Below are 25,771 nucleotides of genomic sequence, written 5' to 3' on the forward strand. Positions count from 1 at the left end.
CAAAGACAAGAACAACAATGGGCCTTAACTCTATGTGTCATAATAATTCGATAATATATGCCAACACTTAGTACAGTGCTGTCTGCATACAAACTACTCATTAAATATTCACTGCCTCCATCATCATCATAAAAGAAAGGGAGAAATTGTACCCAAAAATTAAGTTTGGAAATAACTCTGGGTAGACAAACCTTAACACATAGATATAAAGACAGGTATTTCCTGAAAAGTGAACAAGGAAAGATTAAGTAAGGAGAACTAGTCCTGGAATCTCAAGTATGATCTGATAGTGATAATTTGAAGCACTGTGTTGCGACAGATTTAAATTTTAAATTTTAGCCTGTAAAAGGTAATACACTTTAAAAATACACATTAAGAAAGCAAGTTATTATTAATTATCGGTATTTAAATGAATGGGGGGAGAGTGAAAGGATGAATGGTACCATTTATCACAAATTGCTCATCATTGGGGTGGCTCTAATTCCACTTTTATCTCCTCTATGCAGATCAGAATGAAAATGAATGACTTCTAAGTTTTTTAAAATAAAATACATACCTTAAAATTATTTTTAAATAACAAGTAGTTTTAAGATCTTCCAAGAAATTCTAATAAAGTAGATGTCAGCCACCAGAATCAGGAATTCTTATTTTAGTATAAAGAGATTTGGTGAGTCTGACAAGCAACAGAATAGGAAGCAGCACTATCCAATAAACGATGATAAAGATATTATTCCAAGTGTGATACTAAACAATGTAAACAAACAAAAAGAAGGCATCTGAATCATTTCATTCCAGAAGCCAAAAATAAAAAATAAAAACACAATGGTTATGATGTCCTGGAGATAACAAAGATTCTTCTTTACCATGAAAGACCCAAGGACTAGTTGTAGGTGTCACTGGAGTCCTTCACATTTAGAGATGAACTGGGTGATAACATTAGTATCTGTTGTGTGTGTCACTTAAAAAACCATGTGACCTATAGTTACTGTCAGTGATGGAGTCTGTACCTACCAGTTAGGCCTGGGAGATGCACCACATTTCAAACTTAAAGGTATTTGTAGAGAAGCAGCTGAAATGAAAACTGCTAGAAGGACTGTTTGGATTTCCATTTTTTAATGAAAGGTTTGCTTTAAAGACAAATAACTGAAATTAAAAACTCAATTCAGAAAGTAATACAATGGTCATTGATATGACTAAATGTACTATCTAAATAACCCTCTACTAGAAACATGAACCACACGTCCTTAGTGTTTTCCTCAGACCCAAGCATTATTACCTGCACCCATCTAATTTGCCTTTCATGCCCACCATTCATTTGTTCAATGAACTATACTAAGTATCAAAGAACTAACTGGCTGAAGAAGGTGGTTAATGTTCACACTATGAACTTTCTGAGCCCTGACTACTGTAAAAAGCTGTACTGTATTGACAAAAAGGAACAAATTAAAAAAAATAATTATAACAATGTGATAAAATTATAACTGAGCTATGATCCAAGTTCAATGGGAACACAGGGAGGTACATCTAATTTTCAGGGTCTGGGTGGACTTCCCAGGAACAGCTATTGTCTGAGTGAAGAACAATAAAAAATTAGTGGAAAATGGAAAGTGAGGGTGAGGAAATGTGACCAAAGAACATGAGAGGTAAGTGTGGCCACATGAGCAATCAGGCCAAACAGCAGCTGTGACTATCTTGGAAGCAACTGGAACCAATGCTAATAGCTTGGAGAGGCTTAAGAACAGTGGCAGAAACAGAAGGCTGTTTTAGAAACCCAGAACAGCACTAAAGGCCTGAACTTGAGGAAAGGATATGGGAATGGAAAGAAGCAGTTTCAAGACATATTAAGGACACACAAATAAAAGCAGCTGTCATGGGTTAGATGAGGGAGGGAGGGAGGGAGGGAGGGAGGGAAAGGAAGCAACACACTGGGTAACAGGATGCACTATCATCCACAAATATAGTTCAAATGGTGCAGACATGAAGAAAAAGCATTTTTTAAAATGAAATTATATTCTAAAGAGCTATTCTGAATTATTACATGTGGTAAATTGCAAATTATCCAACAAGTTTTAAAGGATTTTCATTACTAATGTCCTAATGAGGCAATATTTTGCCAGCAGAGTACAATTCATTAAACAGAATAGTTTTCTGACAGCTATGCTTCATTACAGGTTTCGTACACAAATCTGAGTATTTGAAAAAAAGCAATATGAATTCTGTTTCTGGTAATGGTGGGAATAGGTACTTCCAGACCATCCCTCCCACTCACAAGATGAAACATAAAACTATCCTCATAAAAGCATCAATAAACTAACAAAATGGTAACTAATAACTCTATAAAATTTTTTTTTAAAAAAGCAAAACCTCAGAGGAATAATTCAGGAGCCTAAGCTACTTTTGTACAGAAAAGACATGCTAGAACAATTTGCTATGAAAATGATCCTTGTAGGGCTGGGGTTGTGGCTCAGTGGCAGCGCACTTGCCTCTCATATGTGAGGCACTGGTTTCGATCCTCAGCACCACATAAAAATGAGTAAACAAAATAAAAACATTGTGTCTATCTATAACTAAAAAAATTTAAAAGAAAATGAGCCTTGTAGTAAGGGTGAACTTTTGATTGTGTTTAGCATCATTTGTTTTAGTCCTTACAAAAGTTTAGACACTGAACTTGAATGAAGATGGTCCCAGCTGGGTATAGCAGCACACATCTGTGTCGCGGTGTCAACCCAATCGGCTCAGGAGGCCACAAGTTCCGGGCCAACCTTAGGAACTTTGCAAGGCTCTAATTAACTTAGTGAGACCCTGTCTCAAAATTTAAAAATAAATAAAAAATAAAAAGGGTTGGGGATGTGATTCCGTAGTTAATAGCCTCTGGGTTCAATCCCTGGTATTTTAGTAATGCCTCCAACAACCTGGTGAAAGCAAATAAAAGTTCTCTCTGAGAGAAAAGCACCTTCATTCCATTCTTCACATTATTCCCCCAAATAATTTTCCAAATAATATGACCAGTACATAAACAAAGACAGCCAAGCATAAAAAGAAAACAGATGATTAAGAATCAACAGAGACAACAAATAATAGCAACAAACACAAAAGTACTAAGGTACTGGTTAGAAAATGAAAAATAACAAATTCAAAAAAGTCACCAAAGGAAAGCAAAAGAAACACAAAGAAATTAGGAGGTGAATCAGCTATATAATTTTAATTGGTCTTCAGATGATCTTTCTTTGCTCTCTGTAAGATTTTTATCTCCAACATAGCATTATCCAGTTTCACTATGATTTAGCAAAATGTGGATTTCTTGTTTCTTTTCAATAGCACTTTGGGTATGTTATGCTTTCTAATTCTAAGAATTTTCTTCCCATTCTAATTTTCTTTTCTTTTTTGGAAATCGGATGAAGTCTATGTTTGACTACTTAGGTTTGTCTTTCAATCTCTATCACACTGTCAGTTTGCTACATTCTAGGTAATTCTTTCACATATTCTTATACAGGTAGAGTATCCCTAATTTGAAAAATCAAAAATCTGAAATAGTGAAAAATATGAAACATTTCAAATACTAACAGGATGCCAGAAGTAGAAAATGTTATACAATGAAATTTTGTCTCCTGCGAAAAATTATTATAAAATTATTAAAATAAATATATTATGTAAATGATCTTTGGGCTATAGAGTATGAGGTATTTATAAAACAAGATGTATCACTACATAAAGGCGAATTTTCTAAAAAAAAAAAAAAAATCTGAAACACTCTGTCCCAAGAACTCTTATTCCAAGAACTTTGGATAAGGGATATTGAACCACCATTTCCACTGTTGCATCTATTCTTGTTTAACCATCCATTGTTTTTAAACTGTATATGATGGTTTCTTTATTATTATTATTATTATTATTAGTTCTTTTTAGTTACATATGACAGTAGAGTCCATTTTGATATAATTATACAAGCATGGAATATACCTTATTCTAATTAGGATTTCCAATCTTGTAGATGTACATGATAGTGAGATTCACTATAATATAGTCATATATGTACAAAGTTATGTCACATTCATTTGCTGGTAAATGGATGGATATGGAGATTATCAAGCTATGTGAAATAAGCCAATACCAAAAACCCAAAGATTAATATTTTCTCTGATATGTGGAAGCTAACCCACAGTAAGGGGGAGTGGGGAATAGAAATTCAGTGCAGTAAACAAAGGTGAATGAAGGAAAGGGAAGGAGAGGGGATAGGAAAAGAACAAACAGTGAAATGAATAAAAAGGTTTCTTTTTAAAATCAACCTGAACACTTTTGTTGGTATATTTTATTATTCTTTTTCTTTTCTTTAGTTGTAGATGGACATAATACCTTCATTTGTTTATGTTTTTATGTGGTGCTAAGGATCGAACCAGGTCCTCATTTGTGCGAGGCAAGAGCCCTACCACTGAGCTACAACTCAAGCCCTTTTCTTTCTTTTTTAAAAATATTTTTTTAGTTATACATGGACACAATATCTTTATTTTGTTTATTTATTTTTATGTGGTGCTGAGGGTCTCACACGTCTTGTAAGGCAAGGGCTCTACCACTGAGCCACAACCCCAGCCGCCCCCCTTTTCTTTTAGAAACTGGGGATTAAACCTAGGGGTGCCTTCCCACTGAGCCTACATCCCTAGTCCTTTTTTTATTTTTCTTTTTTCAAGACAGTGTCTTACTAAGTTGCTAAGGCTGTCCTCAAACTTTCAATCCTCCTGCCTCAGCCTCCCACATTGCTGGGATTAGAGGTATATGGTATCAGGCCCAGCTAATTTTTTTCTATTCTCATTTTTTAATACTCTTTTGTATTTCTTTTAACTTGGTAACTAGATATTTGTCTGAGGCACAATCAAAACTGCATTAAGTAAATTTCACAGCTTGGAAACTGCCAGACTACACAGACTCTGTAAACTGGAACTGTAAACCTGTGATAGAGGACCTAGGGTTAAGAATTCTTGAAAACGATTCCCTGTGACGTGACGAGACCAGCCAAAATACAAACCTCTGTCAGCTCTCTCTTGAAATTATAGTGTTTTATGGTAATATCAGGTACTAAGTTTCCCTAACTTAAGACCCAAGTCCTTGTATTCTGTCTCCCACAAAGTAATTAAAACCCAATCCTGATTTTCAAGGTCTGCAAAGGCCAAGAGAGCAGCAGTGACAGCCACCATTTCCACTCCTTTCCTAGTCTGCTCCCTGAGTTCCTCCATTAATTTTTATATACAAGCTCAGCTATGTCCTAAAAGGAAACTCTTTATACTTCCAACACATTTAGTTACTTCTCATTAGGGAGGTTTTTATGTTACTGAGTTGACAGGAAATGAAGTTCTCCCAGAGGAAGCATTCTGAGGGGAAGAATATTCTGAAAATCCCTAATAAAGGCATAAAGGTGGAGAAAGATAAAGCAGGAGAGCCAAGAAAATAATTTATCTCCTTCTCCATCTCTCCTGTATTCCTCCTCCTTAGCTCCAATGAAATTTGCCATTTCTTGTAAGCATTTCAGCTGTTCTAGATCTCACTGAGAATTCCAGTACTGTAGAAAAAAGCAAAGGGCAGCTCAAAGTTCCTAGTACCTGTGTCTCAATAAATGCTAGCTAATATATCTGTGTTGACAGGGAAGGCATTTGGGTTATAGCCCTAAGATTCATTTTTCCCCCCTTGGTAGAAGCTATTCCCCTTTCCACACTCATTCAGTTACAGAGCAAAGGACAAATGCATGGGGTCAGCTCCAGTCAATCACAGTTCTCAGTTATGTGCCACTGTCATGCTCCCTTTCCATTTATGAGCAAGAATGCATCCTATCAGGCTGAGTAAACCACAATCAGCATGGGGAACACTGTGATAGCAGACTCATGGAACATAGGAAACCACAAAGAATAAACAGAGCCTCTCAGAGTCGTTAATTTCAAGTAGTTCCAGGGAGTTAAAAGTGGCATGCAGTTTTACTGATATAAATTAAATGTTAAGTGGAAGGAAATATGTAACATTCTATTACTTCATCATTTAGGTCAGGGTAATGAATTAGAAATACAACCATTAATACTCCAAACATATGGGATTACCAAAATAGGAGCCATTTAATTATTCAAAAGAAGTAGCTACCAGTAAATGTACTTAGTGCTTTAGAAATCACACCAAAAAAGTAGTCAAGGTGCTAATTCCTAATACAAACAATCTTCTAGTTCCTTAATTTTAATTATGTATGTGATTTAAGTGTCAGGAATTAACTTAGCATGCTTAATTCTCTTAAACAGTTTTCTAAAAATATAATTTGAAGTATAAAAGCATTCTTCATTTCCTCTAATTGTAGTATTGAGCTATACAGTGTGTAACAGGTGTTTTCTTTTAGACATAAAAGCTTTCACTACTTGTACCTCCTTCTCCTCCCTGAAGATTATACTTTTCCAAAGTGGATAAAAAATTCCCTGATAATAGAACTCCATCTTGTCACTGAGATTGAATAATATAAATTCAAAATAACTATCTTGTATTATTAAGAGAAAGCTCAGATAAGGGCACTATGGATATTATGGCCCCAGCAATGTCACAGGGAGGAAAATAATATATATGCCTATTTACTTGTTCTCTTTTCAAAACAAAAAACCTCTGGAGGGACACACAACAAAATAACAGCCCAGGGGGCCCAGGCAGATATGGGGAAGGTATGAGAGGCAAACATTGCATTATGTAATTTTTTACATCTTTAAAGCTTTCCAACTTTTGTGAAGTTTTAAAAATTTAAATAAGCTGATTTTTTTTAATTCTAAAAAAAATGTACTATCGAATTGAAACAACAACAAAGGGGGGAAAGCCATTTGTCAACAGACTGCTAGGTGTTCACTAAACATTTCTTCTTCCTCCTTGACAAACAAGTTGATGACATTCATCAGCCTCTTTTGCAGTGAAGTGTGACCATCAGAATGGATTGTAGCCAGTGAGGATGTGAGCAGAAGAGATATATGTCACTGCAAGACCTGGATCATACAAAAACAAAAACATATATCCTCCATTCCTTCTCCTTCTATTGGCTGGATGGTAGTGCCCAGGATGACCTTGGAAGCCGTATTTATGACAGCAGAGCTCCTGAAGTTCCTAAATACCTGTGTGATGAGAGTTCTACCCCACTCCCAATCTGGAAAGGTCCTGGATAGTTTATGTTTATGCAAAGAAAAAAAATTAATTTTCACTCTACTGGGGTCTTTTTGTTAGAAGTTAGCCTCCCTAACCAATGTACTGCCTGTAGTGTTAACAAATATATTGAATACTTAGTTAATCAGAACATGAAGTTGATCTCTCTAAATTCCCAAGACTTAGTCAAGTCCAGAGCATTAAATAAAAAAAAAAGAAAGGTTGTGATCCATGCCTAACCCTACAAAGACACTAATTGTCACATCACTCTGAGAAGGGACTCACACAGAGACTCTATCTACTCTGTCAGCATGGACAAAGGCATGGGGTCAGCTCCAGTCAAACACAGATCTTCTTACATTCTGGACTATAGTAATAGGCAGAAGAAAACAAAGACAAGTACCAGATTCAGGAAGAGAATGGGCCTAGACAGATCCAAGAGAGCTACTTGAGCACCCAGTCTCTTTCCTGCTGTCACAGGAACCCTGTAGCTGGGTCATCTTGTGACTGTATCCCCATCCTCTAGATCAAAATGTGGTAGAGATCAAATGCCTTCAGGTCCAATATAGGCTTTCCACATAGATAAACAAAGGGACCTACTTATGATGGTAGTGAAGGTGCAGCAGCAGTGTCACTTAAAAAAAAATTGTGCATAGGGGTTGGTATTGTGGCTCAGTGGTAGAGCGCTTGTCTAGCATGTGCCAGGCACTGGGTTTGATCCTCCGCACCACATAAAAAATGTGTAAATAAAATAAATTTATGCTACGTGTGTTGGCACATGCCTGTAATCCCAGTGGCTCGGGAGGCTGAGGCAGGAGAATCATGAGTTCAAAGTCATCTTCAGCAACTTAGCAAGGCCCTAAAACAATTTAGCAAGACCCTGTCTCTAAATTAAATATGAAAAAGGGCTGGGAATGTTGCTCAGTGGTCAAGTGTCCCTTGGTCCAATCCCCAGTACCCCCCCAAGAGTGCATATATATGTATTTTACATAAAATTATTTCTTAAAAGTAAAACATCATATAGTCATGTACCACATTACAATGTTTTAGTCAATGATGGACTGCATATATGATATTGGTTCCATAAGATTACAATGTAGCTGAAAAATTCCTATTGACACCATAGCTGTCCTAATGTCATAGTGTAGCACATTACTTATGTGTTTGTGGTGAAGCTGGTATCAACAAACCTAGTACACTGTGAGGGGTAAAAAGATAGAGCACATACAACTATGAACAGTATATAATACTTGATAATGAAAACAGTTATGTTACTGGTTTACGTATGTATTATACCCTAATCATTATTTTAGAGTGTATTCCATCTACTTATTTTTTTAAAAAAAAGTTTACTATAAATCAGTACATGGCCTCTTCATAGACCTTGTGCACACCCTGTCTCTTGATAGCAACACTTTCTCCTGTGCTTGTCTTCATCTCATGTTGTTTTGTTCATCACAGCTCTGGAAGTAACAGAGCTATCCCAAATGGACAGCCACATGGCCCACGTGTGTAGTCAGGCAGCACCATCCAGGTCCATGTAAACAGGCTCTATGATGCCTGCACAATGACAAATCTGCCTAACCACACACTTTTCAGAACACACAGCACCATTAAGTGATGCATGAGTGTGTATCACCCCACCTATGTCCATGATGCCAGTTAACATACTTTCTACTTCTTGTTTTTATATTTTTATCATTTGTCTGAAACCCTTATCAAAATAGAATATTACAATGTATTACAAAATTTAAATAAGTGATAATATTAATGTATTATATAATTGTTTTAGGTTCATTCATGTTGATATGAATAGATTTAGGTCTTTTTGTTTAACTGTTATATGATATTACAATATATGGCCAGATAATTTACTTTCCATTCCTCCATTAATAAATATGCTGCTTCCATTTTTTTAGTATTATAAAGACCACACATATTTTCTTGACTATAAAAATTGATACTAGGAACAATAATAATCCTTTATATATATTGTCTCATCTGCTTTTCACAACTGGATGAAGTACATGTCATAATTTCCATTTTACAGGTGAAGAAACTAAAGTATACAAATGAAGAAATCAGAACTCAAGCTGAAGTTTCTTTAGCTCTAAAACTAGGCTTTCAAATAGGCCTCTAAGTGCCTGGCTGGGTAATGTTGGACAATTAACCTAAGTCTCAGTTTCCTCATTTATAAAACAGAAAAAATAGATAGCTCTAAAGATAGTTGAATATTGACTTAAAAATGCAGCACAGTGATAGGTTAATTTCCCACCCTGCCATTTTCTTTCCACTCCCTTGATCCTTCTGAGCTTCTCCAAAAAAGAGATGTGCTCACAGAATGACAAATCTTGCCTCTTTCACCTCAGTTCTTCTCCCAATCTATCGTGGCTATTTTTCTTTCTTGAAATCTTAGTTATGAACCTCACTCCTTTCTCACTCCTAAAATCAATGTAACATTTTACATAAATGTGTTTACCTGAAAAACTATAGTCCAGAATGTTTAACAAAGATGAGATGAGATGAAAAGATGATTTCTCAGATAATTGTACCATAGGCACAAAATTATAGAATGTTCCTAATTTACAAAATTCAATGGTTTTTGCAAACTCACTTTAGAAATTGAATAAATGTGCAAAATATTTAAATGACAATCAAAATACTTCTTCCCATTCAAGACATGGGTACATTTAATCTACCTGTGCCAAAAGGTGACAAGATTTAAAGTGATTTGTTGTAGGTTTAATTGTGTACGTCCAAAAAAGGTAAGTTGAAATGGCAACCCCAGAACCTTATTTGAAAATAGAGTTATAGCAGATGTAATGAGTTAAGGTGAGGTCATATTGGAATGAGGTGGCCCCTAATCTGACTGTGTCCTTATTAACAGAATGCCATGTGAAGAGTCACGCACATAGGGAGAACACCATATGACCATGAAGGCAGAGATTAAGAAGTAGTATCAACAAACCGAAGAAAAGAAAAATCACAGTGCCCCCAAATGTTTCTAAGTAAATTTCAACCCAAATGTGTTTAGAGTTGTGAATTGAACCGTTTATATAATACTTAAAACCAGCTACATCTAAAGGCAGAACAAAGCACCTTCCTATCACCCAGTCTGCTCCCTTCCTCAGTTATGTGACTTTGTCTGAGTAACTTCTACCATAATGCCACTACAGATGTGGAAAGAACACAAGATGCTGCCACACATTTCTTGCAGTGTTAAGTACAATGTTTCATACTTGGCTAAGCAATTATTTCAGTAAATAGGAACAAGTAGTTTTTATCAACTAATTTTATAGCACTAAAAGAATCATATAAAGGAAAACTGCCTCTTCTAAGAATTTTTTAAAATCAATTTTCTTAGAGAAATGTCTTCTCTTACAGAGAAAATAAGGTCTTTGGACTACTAAGATTTTCAAATAGACTCATTTGTTCATGATTATTGATTACCGACTGTATTCAAAGCACTTTGAGACTCAGTTCCCAATGTAGTTTGTGTGCATGTTGTGGGCAGAGGGTAAAAAGGAGAACAAAAATCTAAAGGAGTTCATTTTCCACAGAGGGAGGAAGGAAAAGCAGACTTCACAAAGGAGCTGAGGGTCTTGAGAGAGTCACCAAGCTCCTCAGTTTCAGGTCTGGAAATTCCAACATTCAGAGGACACACAGAGGATAAACAGAGAGCAGAGGAGATGCTGAGGAAGCAGCCAGCAAACTAGGGAAGAAAAAAAAAATGGGTAGAAGTTTCTACTTTAAAAAAGAGAATCAAATGTGCCAAGTTCCTGAAATAAGTTATATCCCAGCATGTTGTAAGAACTGTAATTAGCAAGGAGGAACATAATCATATATATACTCTATTAAAGCCAGACTCAGACAGTTAAGGATCATTTTTTTCTCTCTTGTGGAAGCTAAGGAGAAAAAAGGGAAAAAAGACAGATCAATAGGATAGTGAAAAAGAGTCAGAGGGAGGGAAGATGGGAGGGAAGGGGGGGTTGAGGAATAAAATTGATGAAATTACATTATGCAAATATGAGCACGTCATAAATGGGGTGCGATATCACATATAATTATCATACACCCATAAAAATTATTTTTAAAATGAATGAGGAGTACAGAGTGAAAATGGAGAAGGGCAAGACAAGAGGCATGGAAATGCTTAATTTCCTCAATAAACACTAAAGGCTTTATTTGAACTGCCTTTCATAAAACAGTGAATTTATAAAAAGGCAAAATAATTTAATATTACTCCTTAACAGGAATTCAATACTTTCATTGTTGTTCAAATAATTCATCAACTGTAAGGGAAGGAGCTGATTTCTCAGATTCTGATTTATGATTAATAGTCTACTGTTTTTTGTGTGAGTGTGCACGCATGTGTGTGGCACATGAACATACACATGTGTACATGCAAACACACAGCTACGTTTCTAAGAAATCAATATCTCAGGACTGGTGATATAGCTCAGCGGTAAAGTGCTTGCTTAGCATGCACAAGGCTCTGGGTTCTATCCCCAGCATGTCAGAGAGTTGGGGCAGGGGGGAGGAAAAGATAAAAGTAAAAGAAAGAAAAAAATAACTATCTTATTGAGGGAAATTCTGTTAGCAATCTGTTTTGCACAGTCAACTTGAACATTTCCTGTGATACCAATGTCCTAACAGATATGTGGGTCTGGAGTGCTGGAGAAAAGGGTGACAAAGTCATCAGCACATGAGTTTCAGGAGAAGTCACAGCCACAGACAAGGCCCTACATAGTGAGAAGTGAGAAGAGGCCCCAAGAGAGAACTCTGGAAAAGGTCAACATGGGAGGAGCAGGTAGCAAAGGAGATATCATTTTTTTAATTAATATTTTTAATGTAGCATTATGCTACTGGATCTTGAATACTTTTTTGATTTGTTTTGTTTTTCCAGTAGTGGAGATCAAACCCAAGGCTCTGTACATAAGAGGAAGTGCTCTATCACTGAGTCACATGACCAGAACTTTGATCATTCTAAGATAATCCAATCTGTTTTGGAAATAATTATTTTACCTAAAATATTATTTAAAAGACCCATCCCATACATCACAGATGAGTCTGGGTTACAGACTTATTGAAAATCAATATTTACAGGCATAATTTGTATTTTGGGCTTTTGATAAAGCCAGTAAAGTACATACAGCAAATATATAGAAAGGAATGACAAGGCTGGGGCTGGGGCTCGTGGCAGGGTGCTTGCCTGGCACATTGTGAGGCACTGGATTCGATCCTCACCACAACATAAAATAAAATGAAGGCATGTTGTCCAACGACAACTATAAAAAAAATTAATAATAATAATTATTATTATTATTTAAAAGAAGACTGACAAGGCCATCACAACTCAAACAAGCAGAAAAACCCAGTTAAAAAACGAATTCAATATAATTGATTTAATTTTAAAAGGACTTAGGACAGACTAATAGCTAGCCAATGTGACATTTATTATAAGAAGTCAAGAAACCACACTGGAGCCTCTTCTTGCCTAAAATTATCAGAATACATAAAAACTACCAGCCATAACACATAAGAAAAACAAAAGGCTATTTGTAAATGCCAATACAATATCAGTAACATAAAATCTAGTCTCAATAATTTCAGTAAATTCAGTAGGTCTAATAGTCAATAAAGCAAAAAACATTTATACTTTCTAAAAGTCACTAGTAAAATTCTGTACCAAAGAAGCCATTTGATAGAATAAAAAGGTGGTGGGGTGGAAAATCTTCTGAAACTTGAACGCTTGGTCCCAGATTTATGAACTATGTTGTAGCCCTGAGAGCTAGAAGAGGCTAAAAATAAACAATCTTAAAGGACTTAAAGAGAATTCACAGATGACTGACAAACAATGGGATCTTGCAGAACTTTGGGAGATCTGCCTTATCTTGCTCAATTCCCTTGTCACCTATTATTTGTTCCATGATTTCACTCCAGAAGAAAACCATACCTTAAACTAACATTTGGCTGTTGTCAGTGTCAAAGGCAAAATGCTTGCCTAGAGGAAGCACTGATGTGGATCAGCTCTGTACTTAGATTGGTGTTAAAGAGAGAGAGAGAGAGAGAGAGAGAGAGAGAGAGAGAGAGAGAGAGAGAGAGAGAGAACGAACAATAATAAAACTATAGCTGAGCCACTGACTAAAGACTTGATGTTTTTTTTTCTAGGCATCTGTTTGAAATAAGTTGTGAGAGCCATGAAGATTTAACTGGAATTTTTTATGTGTATTTTTGTTTTGTTTTTGCAATGCTGGGTAGTGAAAACAGGGTCCTGCACATGCTAGACAAGTGCTCTATCACCAAGCTATACCCTCAAGACCTTAAAGTTGATTTTAATGGATTGGGAGGATAAAAGTTTTAAAACCAAGATCTAGGGGAAAAAAAATTTGGCAAATATAAGCATTAGGCCAGCATAAACTTCACACTTGAAAGCATCAGTGTTTATTGGCATATTTTCTCTCAGCCTTTCTCAGAAAATAGGATCCCAGGGAATACAAGATTCAGCCCCCAAAGAGCAGACAAACATGGTCTCCTTGAATTCATCTCAAAATTGTCACTTCATTTCATCAGAAAATTAAACTAAAGGAGATAATTCCATTTTTAGGGTTTCTTCTTTACCTTGTAAATTTCTGATGTCTTAAAGTCTTCATGAAAGGAAATCAAAGTGACTGAAGTGATTTGGTAATCTTCATCATCAATGTGTCTTAGAGCTTATTACCATCAACATCTGTTCTCCCTTATTGAAGATAGTGACCCTATCTTACTAATCCTCAAGTAAAATGGAGCTAATAATAGCATCTACTTAGTGAGGCTGTTGTGAGGTTTAAAAGACACATAAAGCCCCCAGCAGAGTGCCTGGTATGAGATAAAGAGCTCAAAAATAGTGGTCAGGATTATTGTCTCATTTTATCCCTTACTGCAATCCAGTAAGGAGGAATTTTACCATTTCAAGGGTGAGAACACTGAGGCCTAGTGGGGGTTGACTCAGCCAACAGGGCTGTTACACAGCCACACTGCTCACCAGCACACCATGCTTTGGTACAGCCACGTGGGGCAATGGCTAGTGTCCCTCAGCCTATAGAGTCAGTGATGGAATTTGATCTGGGCTTTCCCTCTACCACCTGTGAAACACTGAATAAGATAATAAGTGCTCTGGATCTGTTTCCTCATTTTAAGGACCTACCTCAGAGAGTGATTCTGAATATTAAATACATAATAAAGAGCTCAAGAAGAACATATATTCAGTAAGCATAAACTGGACTCTTGTCAAGTGTTAGCACTGTCATAGGCTAGAGTTCTTACATTTATCTGTTTATGAGTCATATGGGGAACTTTTATAAATTCCAACTGCCCAGCCACAATGGAGACCAGTTAAATCACAACCTTTGAGGTTGGACACAGGCATCCGAAGCTTCCCACAATTCCAATGTGCAGACATACGTGAAAACCACTGTGTTTCAGGCACCTGACTCAAGTACCTTCCCTGAAGGAGTCCTGGTCTACTAATTCTTACTTTCCTAAAAGTCTCACCTGCTTTGGATTTCAGCAGAAAAGCCATCATTGCTTTAACTCAGGTCCTCAGCACCCCTCTACCAATTGCTAACTTAATCACCACATCGTCATTTAGTTCCCTCCTATAAGCCAAGCACTGACCATGTCACCCCTATGCTCAGAATCACTGAATTAACTGGCTCTGGCTACCAACTCCTCACCATCACCTTCAAAGCCCTCCATAAAAGGCACAGTTAGTCCCTCTAGCCCTACTCCCCCTGTTCCTTTTGCCGGTGATAACCCAAACTAACTAGATAACTCACTGTTCCTTGACAACATACCCATTTTCAATCTGCAAGCAGGTTCATTCTTGAGGATACATGAAAAAAATCTTCAAACTATTATATAATTTATTGCCAGTTATAAAAGAAATTTCTCCCCAATTTAAAATTGTGTTCTCATAAGTTATGGTAACCCTGGATTTTTAAGGAGGCTTAACACCTTTAATTTCACAATTTTATAATATCAGATTAAACACACAAAAAACAATTCCTTTTACCTTAACTTAAGAAGTGGCTGGGTCACCCACTTCTTTAAATTCCGTCTCCCAAATGAAGTTTTCGTATGGTCTAAAACCCAAAGTAAACTTCCTTTGGTCTTCATATCAGTCTAAGAAAGATCAGAAAACAATTTTTTTAACTAGACAATTATACTTGTGCCAAATCATTAGTTGTTCATGTACCTTAATTATTCCATCTATTCCAATTTTAAATCTATACATGTCTGGAATAATGTGTGGCCATAAGAAATGTTCATTTGATGTTTGATGAATGAAAACATATACACATAGATATATACACACATTCGCACAAGATAAGTACTGATATTTATCACAGAAAAGAGAAAAATCTGGGTAGTTTTTGGTTAACTAAAAATTAGTTAATCAGAAGGCTCTGTGGAAAGGGAGGCCAAAGTTAAGTGGCAAAGCAAGCACCTTCTGCTTCTATAATGACTCAAGTCCTGACAATAGAAAGGATCCTAAAGGGTATTGGGATTATAGGTGACTCCTGCCTCAGGAATTGGATTTCAGAACTGATTGGATTTGAATAGGGAAGATGTGGCAGGAAAAAAAGAAAGCTTGGAATGCTGGAGCTGTGTCTGCAGGACTGGAACAGGAGCACTTCTACAGCCAAGGAATGTCCTTCCATTCCTGCTATTTGTTTCCTATCATGGGCATTATGCAGAGCTAATGAGACCTGCAAGGACTGATGTGTAGATCCTAGATAACTCAGTAACAATGATAAAATTATTAATGAATAAAAACAAGTCTGGCTGGAGTACACTAGGACAGACTGCAAAAAGGAAGAAACTAGGTAATACTATGCAGACCCAAATATCAAGAGAATAAAAATCAGTATTTACTTATTGCAACAGTAATATGTATTTCTGGAGAGTTTTTAAAACCATGATTCATATGATTCAGATTTTCTAATACTCAACCAAATGATTTGAAATTGTTACTTTGTTTGGAATTGGTTTTTATTTATCACTTTGTTATAACACTAATTTTACAATATAATGTCTCACCTTCCAGTGATAATTTAATAAGTGAAAATAATAATTTTAAAGTCTGCATTATCTTCATAATTCACCAACAAAGTCCAAATAAACAATGATGAAAGTTGGTGATGTGAGATATGATGCATCCTATAGTCAAGCTGAATATCACAATGACTTGTTCTATATGCTGATAATACTGAACAGTGCAAACAGTTCAACAAAGAGTCAAAGGCATGTAGGAAAAAATATATTCAACCAGATGCCACAAAAATCTACTTCATATTAATTTTCAAAGCTGATACCTTCCCAAAGAAATATTTATATAGAATGAGGATACAGAAATCAACTATCAGATGACAAGCAGAGCAGGCAGTTGAATACACTATTGCTCATTTCCATCTACACTCCTAAAAACAGACTGCTACCTTACTCTAAATGTTTCTTTCAAAACCATTTTGAGTCAACTAGCCTTTGTGTGTACCTGACCTGGTTCTGTAGGATTTCCAGATTCCTTAATGTTGTTCCATTAATTGTCATAAATTCCATTTCCCTTGACAGCTGTTTGAAATTCCTGTGAGAGAATGAAATAAAATGAGCCAACGTATAAAGTGCATAACGAAACCTTAAAAACTAATTTAGGAACCAAAAACAATACAGTAACACTATGATAAAAATTAGCATTTTTATAGAAAATCAAACCAAAAGGAGCAAAATGAAGTTTTACTGGGACAGTGTCTGCTCCAAGAGGACAGCTGATCTAACATCAAAAGCAAGGACATGAAAGGAAAGCAATGGTAACAATATTTGTTTTTGTTTTACATTTCCCCAGGAATAGAACTAAATATAGTCTTTTATCACTAGCAAAACATGTGGTGGTATCTTTAAGAAAAGCTATGCAATTAGCTAGAAAAATATGTCAAGATACTAAAACTGTTTCTTTATTCTTTAGCATGACCTCATCTTGATAAACACTTTAAAAGCCTGTACTCAATATCTGATAGGTACAACAAATGTTATTTACTCTATAATTAACAATACCTATTAAGGTTGCCAATGTTTATAAATATAAAACAGAAAGAATAGCAAAAGTTATTTCCTTAAGCTTAAAGAACTCTCAGTGCTCCTTATGTCCCCATAACTACCCAAAACTAAATTTAAAATTCAATAAATTTTAAATAGGCTTGAGAATGGAAATGCAACATAATAAATATATGTACAATTCCAATGCATGTTAAGTCTTAATCAATGTATTACAGCAATTCAATTTCCTTTATCAGTCAATCAGACATTTCTGCCAATAGCACTTAACAGACTTGATGGCTTATTTTTAAGGAGCAGAAAAATAATGGCAGTTCATTTAACTAAATAAGGAAAGCATTAGTGTTACCTTGTCAAATCTAACAGCGTTTCTCACGCTGAAAATGAGACTAAAGTAAGAATCCAGTTTCCGTAGCCAGTTATGGAATTGAGTCCTCATCTAGGAATCTATATAACCAAAAATCAAAGCTCAAAGAAACAGTATTCATAGAGAGATCCCTTTTCTTCTAGATGACTCCCCCAACCAAGGCCCAAAGCCCTGGAAAAGAGAAACAACTTACTTCATGGTAGGAACGTTGCCTAGTTACTGAACACTGTTCTTTGGCAGTGTAATTTGTCTGCAACAGCTTTGATCTACTTTGCAAAGGATGATAACCTATTAATGATTTTCAAAGAGCAGCAACTCCAAAACTGATAGATGGCAGGTATGTGTGGCTTTTCTCTCCCTCTTATAGGAGTCAATTTAATTTGTTTTGAATTTCAGCAATTTATGTTGTATTTCTAACGTCCTTAATAAATCTAAGTTCCTTGGAGGCAAGGGTTACTTATTTATGTCTTACTCATCTTGTACCTAGCAGACTATAGATGCCCAGCAAATGTCTGCCACTTTCCTATGGGGAAGCCAGTTTTGTTTTTTTTTTCCTTCCCTTTGAGCAGTAAACCCTCAAAAATGACTGAAATAAAATAAAATATAATTTACAGGCAAAAACAATTAGGCAGTGAAATTAGGGAAGCTGAAAGATGTTCACACAAATCTCTAGCTAAATATCTAAACTGGAAGGGCTAACAGCCTAGACTCCAAATTGGTATCTAACCAGATACTCTTGTATGCAGATATGAACCCTTTATCCATAGTTAATTCAACTAACTATGGCCTGGGGATAAGGAGTTAACATGTGAATGCCCTAATCCAACACAGACCTTAAGAAGGATGCTTATTTGGTGTCCTAAGTCATTTGGGGCTGCTATTAACAAAACACTTTAGACTGAGTAATTTATAAACAAAAGAAATTTGTTGCTCACAGTTCTGGAGGCTGGAAGTCCATGACCAGGGAGTTGGCACAGTTAGTCTGGTGAGGGCCTATTCCTCACAGATGCCCACTTTATATGGTGATGGGGACAAACAGACTTGCTCAAACCTCTTTTATAAGTGTACTACATGACCTAATCACATCCTAAAGGTTCTACTTTTCAATACTACTAAACTGGTGATTAGGCTTCAACCTAACGTGAATTTTGGGAGGGACATGAACATTCAGACCTTAGCAGATAAAATGAAAGAAAAACTAACCCAGAAACCTTAATCCAGCATCTCTGCTAGCTCTCTTTATCTCAGAGGTGTAAGAAATCTTTCTTCACTGGTGAAATAAATGGCATACAGTATGTAAACCATTAACTGAAACACCACTTAATTGCCCACACCTTCACATGGACAGAATTTGATAAACCAGAAAACCCAACAACCCATCCCTAGGGATGATGTTTTAGGTTTATGGTTCTGAAAACATCCTCCATTCTTTCCAAAATCTCAACTGACACTAACTAAAAGTGAACTCCTGCTCCTATTATGTGTCATGTATGTCTGAAGTGAACTGCTGAAGCAAGGTACAGCCAGAATATCAAAAAGAGAATTTTCTGAACCAGAGAAGATTTTACATGCCTATTTTAGTGTTCACTTGCCAAAATGTCCCTATACATGTGACAAAATTTGATTTGGACCAACATAATGCCTGGTATAAGGGAATGGGGAAAGAAGCTTAGAACCCTCATCTACAAACAATTACTGAAGACTTTCAATAGCTACAGTATCAAAAAGAAATCAGTAACTATGACCAAATCAAATTGGCTTAGGTTAGCTCATAATTCTAGATCTTTACAAAGACAGTTTCTTTTCATTAACAATATTAATGTGTTATATCAATCAAGGTTTTATCTGGCTAGTTGGCCTTGGGTTGCTTTGTTGTCATTCATTTTGTTTTTGTCCTAACTGAACAAGTACTCACATTTCAAATTAGATGCAGTGAGAAACTATTTCCTTAAACTGACATCTGTGCTGATTTTAAGAAAAGAAATCAACCACTGGTTGATCTGAAATTAACTTAATACTGATTCCTGTGGAACAGTAATTATCAAGCAGCTACAAAGAATAACCATGCTTTTGGAGCTTCAATATATTTAATCGATAATATTTTGGACTTGGATCTTCCCTCCAAATACAATAGAAATTTCCTTCTGTCAGTTCTGATTTCCATGAGAAATTCTATATATTTTTGAACAATGTGCCAGCACTGTCAGGTATTCAACAGTATATGATCAATGACCTAAATTATTCAATCAATTCTAAAATATTTATAATTGTGGAAGAAGCCAAATTTTAGGTGCCGTGAAATGAACCTTATAAATAATGCCTGAATGAAATCCACACTGTGTAAATCTGAAAAGAAATCTTATAAGTAACATGGGAAAATACTTCATTAGTATTTCAGACACCAAAAACACAAAGGATGCTTTTCTTTTTTTAATATTTTTTTTAGTTGTAGTTGGACACAATACCTTTATTTTGTTTATTTTTATGTGGTGCTAAGGACCAAACCCAGCGTCCCGCACGCACTAGGCAAGTGCTCTACTGCTGAACCACAACCCCAACCCCAGATGCTTTTCTTTCTCAAATTGTACATGGGAGGAAAATGTCCTTGCCAAAAGCTTACCAGGGAAATTAAAGATTCTCAATCACTCTTAATCTACTTTTTTGGGAAAACATACAACAAACAAAACCTCCAAAAGCTAATCTTTCTAATTTTGACAAAGGTAGTAAAGGAGCAGACCTTATCTGAAAGATCCATCATTTAAATATCATATAAAAATAGAAATAAAGACCAAAAAAATCCACCTCGTCACATATGGAATCTACAGCAGAAGATAGTTCTCTATATGGTTTTCAGAGCTCATAAGTTCATCATTTGTCTTTTGGGCAGTTGACAAGTTATACACTGCATTATATCACAAAACTACAGTCTTACAGTATTTGCACTTCTAATTAAATGAATGACACTATTCCTAAATGCTGACAATAAATACATTAGAGAGGGAAATAAGTAAGGTATATGTTCAGTCCCCAAGAACCCTGCCAGGCTCAATGATTTGCTGTGAAGATACACAACTCAACATAAAATTGTACTAATAGCTATTATTTATTAATGTGAAGAGCACCAAGCAAATTCAGACAAGGGACAAAGTACATGAGGCAAAGTAAGGAGGCAAATGGGTACAAGCTTCCAAGAGTCCTGTACTGGTGAGGTCACACAAGATGCAGAGGGTGATATTCTTTTCCCACTGAATTATCTTAACACCCTTGCCAGTAATCAATTGACTACAAGTGCATAGCCTTATTTCTGGACTCACAATTCTCCTTTGTAGTAAGTTTTGAAATAAGAGTTTGGGTCCTCTACCTCTGTTCTTTCAAAACTGTTAGAATTATTCTGAGTACTTAAATTTTCATATGAATTTTGAGATGGGATTATCAATTTCTGCAAAGAAACCAGATGGAATTTCATAGACTGCAGTGAATTGATAAGATATAATATTCCCCAAATTGATCTAACAATATTAAGTCTTCTCACCCATGAACTTGGGATTCCTTTCCATTTATTTAGTTTTTCTTTTAACTTCTTGGAACAATGTCTTATATTTTTCAGAATATAGGTTTTGTACTTCTTTTATTAAATTCATCTTAATTCTTTTCTAGGCTATTGTAAATGAATCTTAATTTTTATTTTTGTATTCTTACTTACAAGTATGTAAAAATACAGTTTAGTTTTACTATTTATTTCACATCCTGCAGTGAATTCATATGTTATATATCTCTAATGGTTGTATGGAATCTTTAGGACTTTTTACATACAAGTTCATGTTTACTTCTCCTTTCCCAATCTGGATACCTTTTACTTCATTTCTTGCCTGGTACTCCAAGACAGAATATCCAGTAAAATGCTGATCAGAAGTGGTAAGAAAGACATCCTCATCATGTTCCTAATCTTAGAGGAAAAGCATTCATAATTTCATCAATAAGTATAATGTTAGCTATGAGGGTTTTATAAATATGTTTTTTCAGGTCAAGGAAATTCCTTTGGTTTCAGGTTTTTTAATATGAAAAATATTTTTGGCATTTTGCCAAAAGCTTCTCCTCACTATTGAAATGACTGTATAGGTTTTGTCTTTTATTCCACTGACAAAGCATATTACAAGAATTGGGTTTGGGATTTGTAAACCAAATTTATATTCCTAAATCCTTTATATATATCACTGAATTCTATTTGCATGTATTTTGATGAAGGTTTTTGTGCTTTATTCTTAAGAAATGTTGGTCTATAGTTTCTTTACTTGTGTTGTCTTTGAGTTTTGAGTGATATTTAAGGCAAAATAATCCTCTTTTATAGTGGCAGGTCTTATTATTTTAGGATGATTAACAGCATCACTGGACTATATCCATTAGATGTCATTAAAGTAGCTTATATATTAAATCTACTTTCACTAATGAAAGTATTCACCATATATTATTCTGTGATCATAAGAAGTTTTCTAATAAAAGAGTTTGACAGTTCATCTTGGATGGATTTTCTTATTCTTTCCTAAAAATTTCCAGAGCCTCCTTGAAGTTCTGACTAAACCAATCTTAATAAAAGTCATCCAAAATGACAAAAAAAATCATTTCCAACAAGAAATAAGCCAATTCCTTTGAATTTCATAAGTTTAGGAATCAGATTAGTACTGTCACAATAACTACATCAGCCTTCTATTACTATGAAAAAAACATAATAAAGTTATAAGGAAGAAAGTTTTATTTTGGCTCATAGTTTAAGGGGTTTCAGTCTATGGTCACTTGGATTCATTGCCTTTGGGTGAGAACATCATGGCAAGGAATACATGGCAGAGGAAGCTACTCACTGCACAGGGTCCCAGAAGCAAAGAGACAGAGAGGGAGAGGCCAAGGGTATGCCCAGTATTCCCTTCAAGGGCATACCCTGATGAACTTCCTCCCACATCTGAAAGGTCCTACCATCTCCCAACAGCACCATGGGCAAGGGACCAAGCCTTTAACACATGAACCTTTGGGGGACATTCAACATCCAAACTGTAGCAATAACTAATATTCCTCATATGTTATTTATTCTATTATACTATTTTGCTCTAGAACAAACCTACCTAAAATCTCAAAACAATTTTTAAACCTCAAAATTTGTCTTTTTAAATAAACCCTCACTTTACCTATTCTCAGGAACAATTCCTGACATGGTGCATTTTCTCAAACTACCTTAAATTCCACTGTAAAGGCACAAGATCTTTAAATAAATGCATATTAAGATTTTCATGATATATGCTGCAATTTTCATGAAAGCATTTACCAAAAAAAGAAATTCAAGTTACATTTATTTTTCCCCTAATAACACTGCTATTGAACCAAAAGTTGAAAAGTTCAGCAGCATAATATGTGATTATAAAGTAATACAACTGAATTTCACACACAAGGAGAATATTTACTTTCCCAAAGTAATCACTGTAAGAATTTCTTCTTTTTCCAAAATATAAGTATTGCTGAATTACATTTTTGGAATTATCTTCAGAGTAAAATTACATGTCACCTATAAAACGTAATCACCTTTAAACAAAACAACAGTACCAGTTTGGTTACCATCTTCATTCATTTTAATCTTGAATTCTAATTCCAATGACATTTTAAATTTCCAATCAAGTCTACCCTCCAGGATAAGGAATTCCTTCCTTTTTTCATTAATTCTACACTTACTGATTACCTAGGAGGTTCTGGAAATATACACAAAGTGGGGATCTTTTATTCTGGAGCATTTCATGTCTTTTTTGACTCTGGCTTATGGAATTATCCAGCAGGTAGACATATAGCCACCAGCAGAGCCAGTTACCTGATCATCCTACAACAAACACCACCAACAAACATGTGTGGAGAGAACTTCAGTTTCACCCAATTTAATCAAGAGATTTGCCTTCAGGTCATTTAAAAATAAGCTTTATAAATTTCAGTACACACAGACATATTAGATTTTATTAATATTTAGTGATATCTTTACTTTTTAAATATAAGACGATACAATCTTTCAGGCCCCAATTCAACTACTTCTAAACACATCAGAGCTTAACTTAAAAATAACAAAGTTGGTTTCTTTATTCCAGTGGTAATACATTTTTGTTTGGTGATGTAGGGACAGAAACGCAAATCGTAACAGGCAAGCTAGGTCACTAATTTGACTTGACTTACTTAGAGGCTTTCTACCAAGAACAAATCAAATGGTAGGTGGCTTATCACCTATTCTTTAAGGATCCAACACAATCAGCCATACAGATGGATTTTTTTAAATGTTTTTAAAGCTCAAAGTTGAATCTAATGACATAAAATATAAGGCTGCTACTTTTTTAATAAAATATTTTAGTCACATTAAAATGTGTATAGGTTAATAGAACACTTAGGTTAAAAACAAATTCATAAGAACTCCACTATGCATTTCTCCTGCTAACCATTGTCATTTTCCTTCCTTCTCACTGTAGGAAACCACTCTTCTCAATTTGTTGTTCACGTCCATACATGTCTTTATACCTTCCCTAAATATGTCTGTGTTTTGTTTTAGATGTTTCTAATTTTATATAATGTATGGGCTGTGTGCTTCAGCAACTTGATTTTGGCTCAGTATACTGCTAATGAAAATTTTAATATTGATCATGTGGTTCAATCATTTTCATTGCTGTGTAAAATTACATTTCGCAAATGTGACACAATAAATCAAATTTCCTATTGGTGGCCATTTTTGTTTGTAAATAGGACAAAACTTTTCCAGATAAGTGATAATCTGATATTAAACACCACTCAGGAAAACACACAGCAAAGACATCATGATATTCCAAGGGTACCTGCCTTTTTTTCCACTCTCCCCATAACCTCTGATTAAGCTAGTATTTGTCCAAAACGTCAATTGTCAGCTTTGGAATTTCTGAAACTTACAAAGCTAACTGCTCTTGTAAAACACTGTCTGTGTTAGTAGTTGACTCTTTTATCTTCAACTTTATGGTCTATAAAATAAGAACTGAAACCAAGAATTAGAAGAGTGGTGATTTTTATGAGTGCTTTTTAATATTTTCTTAATATAGTTAGCATAAACTGAATTAACACAGTTTTATAGGTAAAAATATATCAAATAGCTATCATGAATATAATGACAGAATTCTATCAATATTTTTGCATGTGTGTAGGGGAAAAGGTGCTAGCATTGAACCCTTGTGCATGCTTGGCCCTAACTCTGAGCTACATCTCCAGCTCTTTTAATTTTGAGAAAGGATCTCACTAAATTGCCCAGGCTGATCTTGAACTTATGATCCTCCTGCCTCAACCTCCCAAGTAGCTAGGATTATAGGAGTGCCACACCACACCCAGCCTAACAGTATTTTTATTAATATTTGTTATTATTCTTCAACAACAATACCAAACAGTTCATCCTTGTACTCTAGTAGGATATTCTGTCAGTAGCAGGTAAAATTCTTGAGTATATTTACCAAATTCTATTTATAAAATGTCTTTAATATGATCCCTACTTTCTTTCTTTCTTTTATTTGACTTTTGAGAAAGTACTTACTCAGGTGTAGAGAGCATTTTTTCCAAGTTAAATTCTTTGAGATATCTTATGATGGCAGCCAAAGAGCAAATCACAGGCTTATCCAAGTTAATGATGCCAGAAAAACTTTGAGAATCTAATCAACACAATATATAACCTCATTAACATTGTTACTACTATTAAAAATAAATTTTAAGTTATATAAAATTTGTTTTATAGTTATTGAAATCATCATTTAGACAGTATCTTTTCAACTTGACCTCTGGAAAAATGTGATTACAAAAACTATGGCATGGAAACAAGGGCATTTTTCTTCTTTTTTTCCTTCCTTCTTTCTTCTTTCTCGCTTTCTTTCTTTTTTGTAGCTGCAGATGGACAGAATGCCTTTATTTGTTTATTTTTATTTGGTGCTAAGGATCAAACCCAATGCCTCATACATGCTAGGCAAGCTCTCTGCCACTGAGCTGCAGCCCCAGCCCAACAAGGGCATTTTCTAATGGTGGAATGAATCTTTTGTTGGAAAACAGATCATTTTTTCAAAATGTAAAATGTTCAAATCTCTGGATCAGAAATATCCCAAGATGTGTATACAAGGAGTGGGGGAGCCGTGGGGGGGGACT

General features: G+C 35.3%; 1 long non-coding RNA gene across 1 annotated transcript; it reads right to left on the reverse strand.

The window, feature by feature from the left end:
* Positions 1 to 15,264: 15,264 nt before the first annotated feature.
* On the reverse strand, positions 15,265 to 25,260 carry LOC144255838 (uncharacterized). The gene is made up of 3 exons (XR_013343962.1): positions 25,173 to 25,260; positions 16,687 to 16,771; positions 15,265 to 15,309 (listed from the first exon to the last, which is right to left on the reverse strand). It is a non-coding gene; the product is annotated as an uncharacterized LOC144255838 (long non-coding RNA).
* Positions 25,261 to 25,771: the final 511 nt, after the last annotated feature.

The sequence above is a fragment of the Urocitellus parryii genome, chromosome 7 (assembly GCF_045843805.1).
Source record: "Urocitellus parryii isolate mUroPar1 chromosome 7, mUroPar1.hap1, whole genome shotgun sequence".
NCBI classification, from domain to species: Eukaryota; Metazoa; Chordata; class Mammalia; order Rodentia; family Sciuridae; genus Urocitellus; species Urocitellus parryii.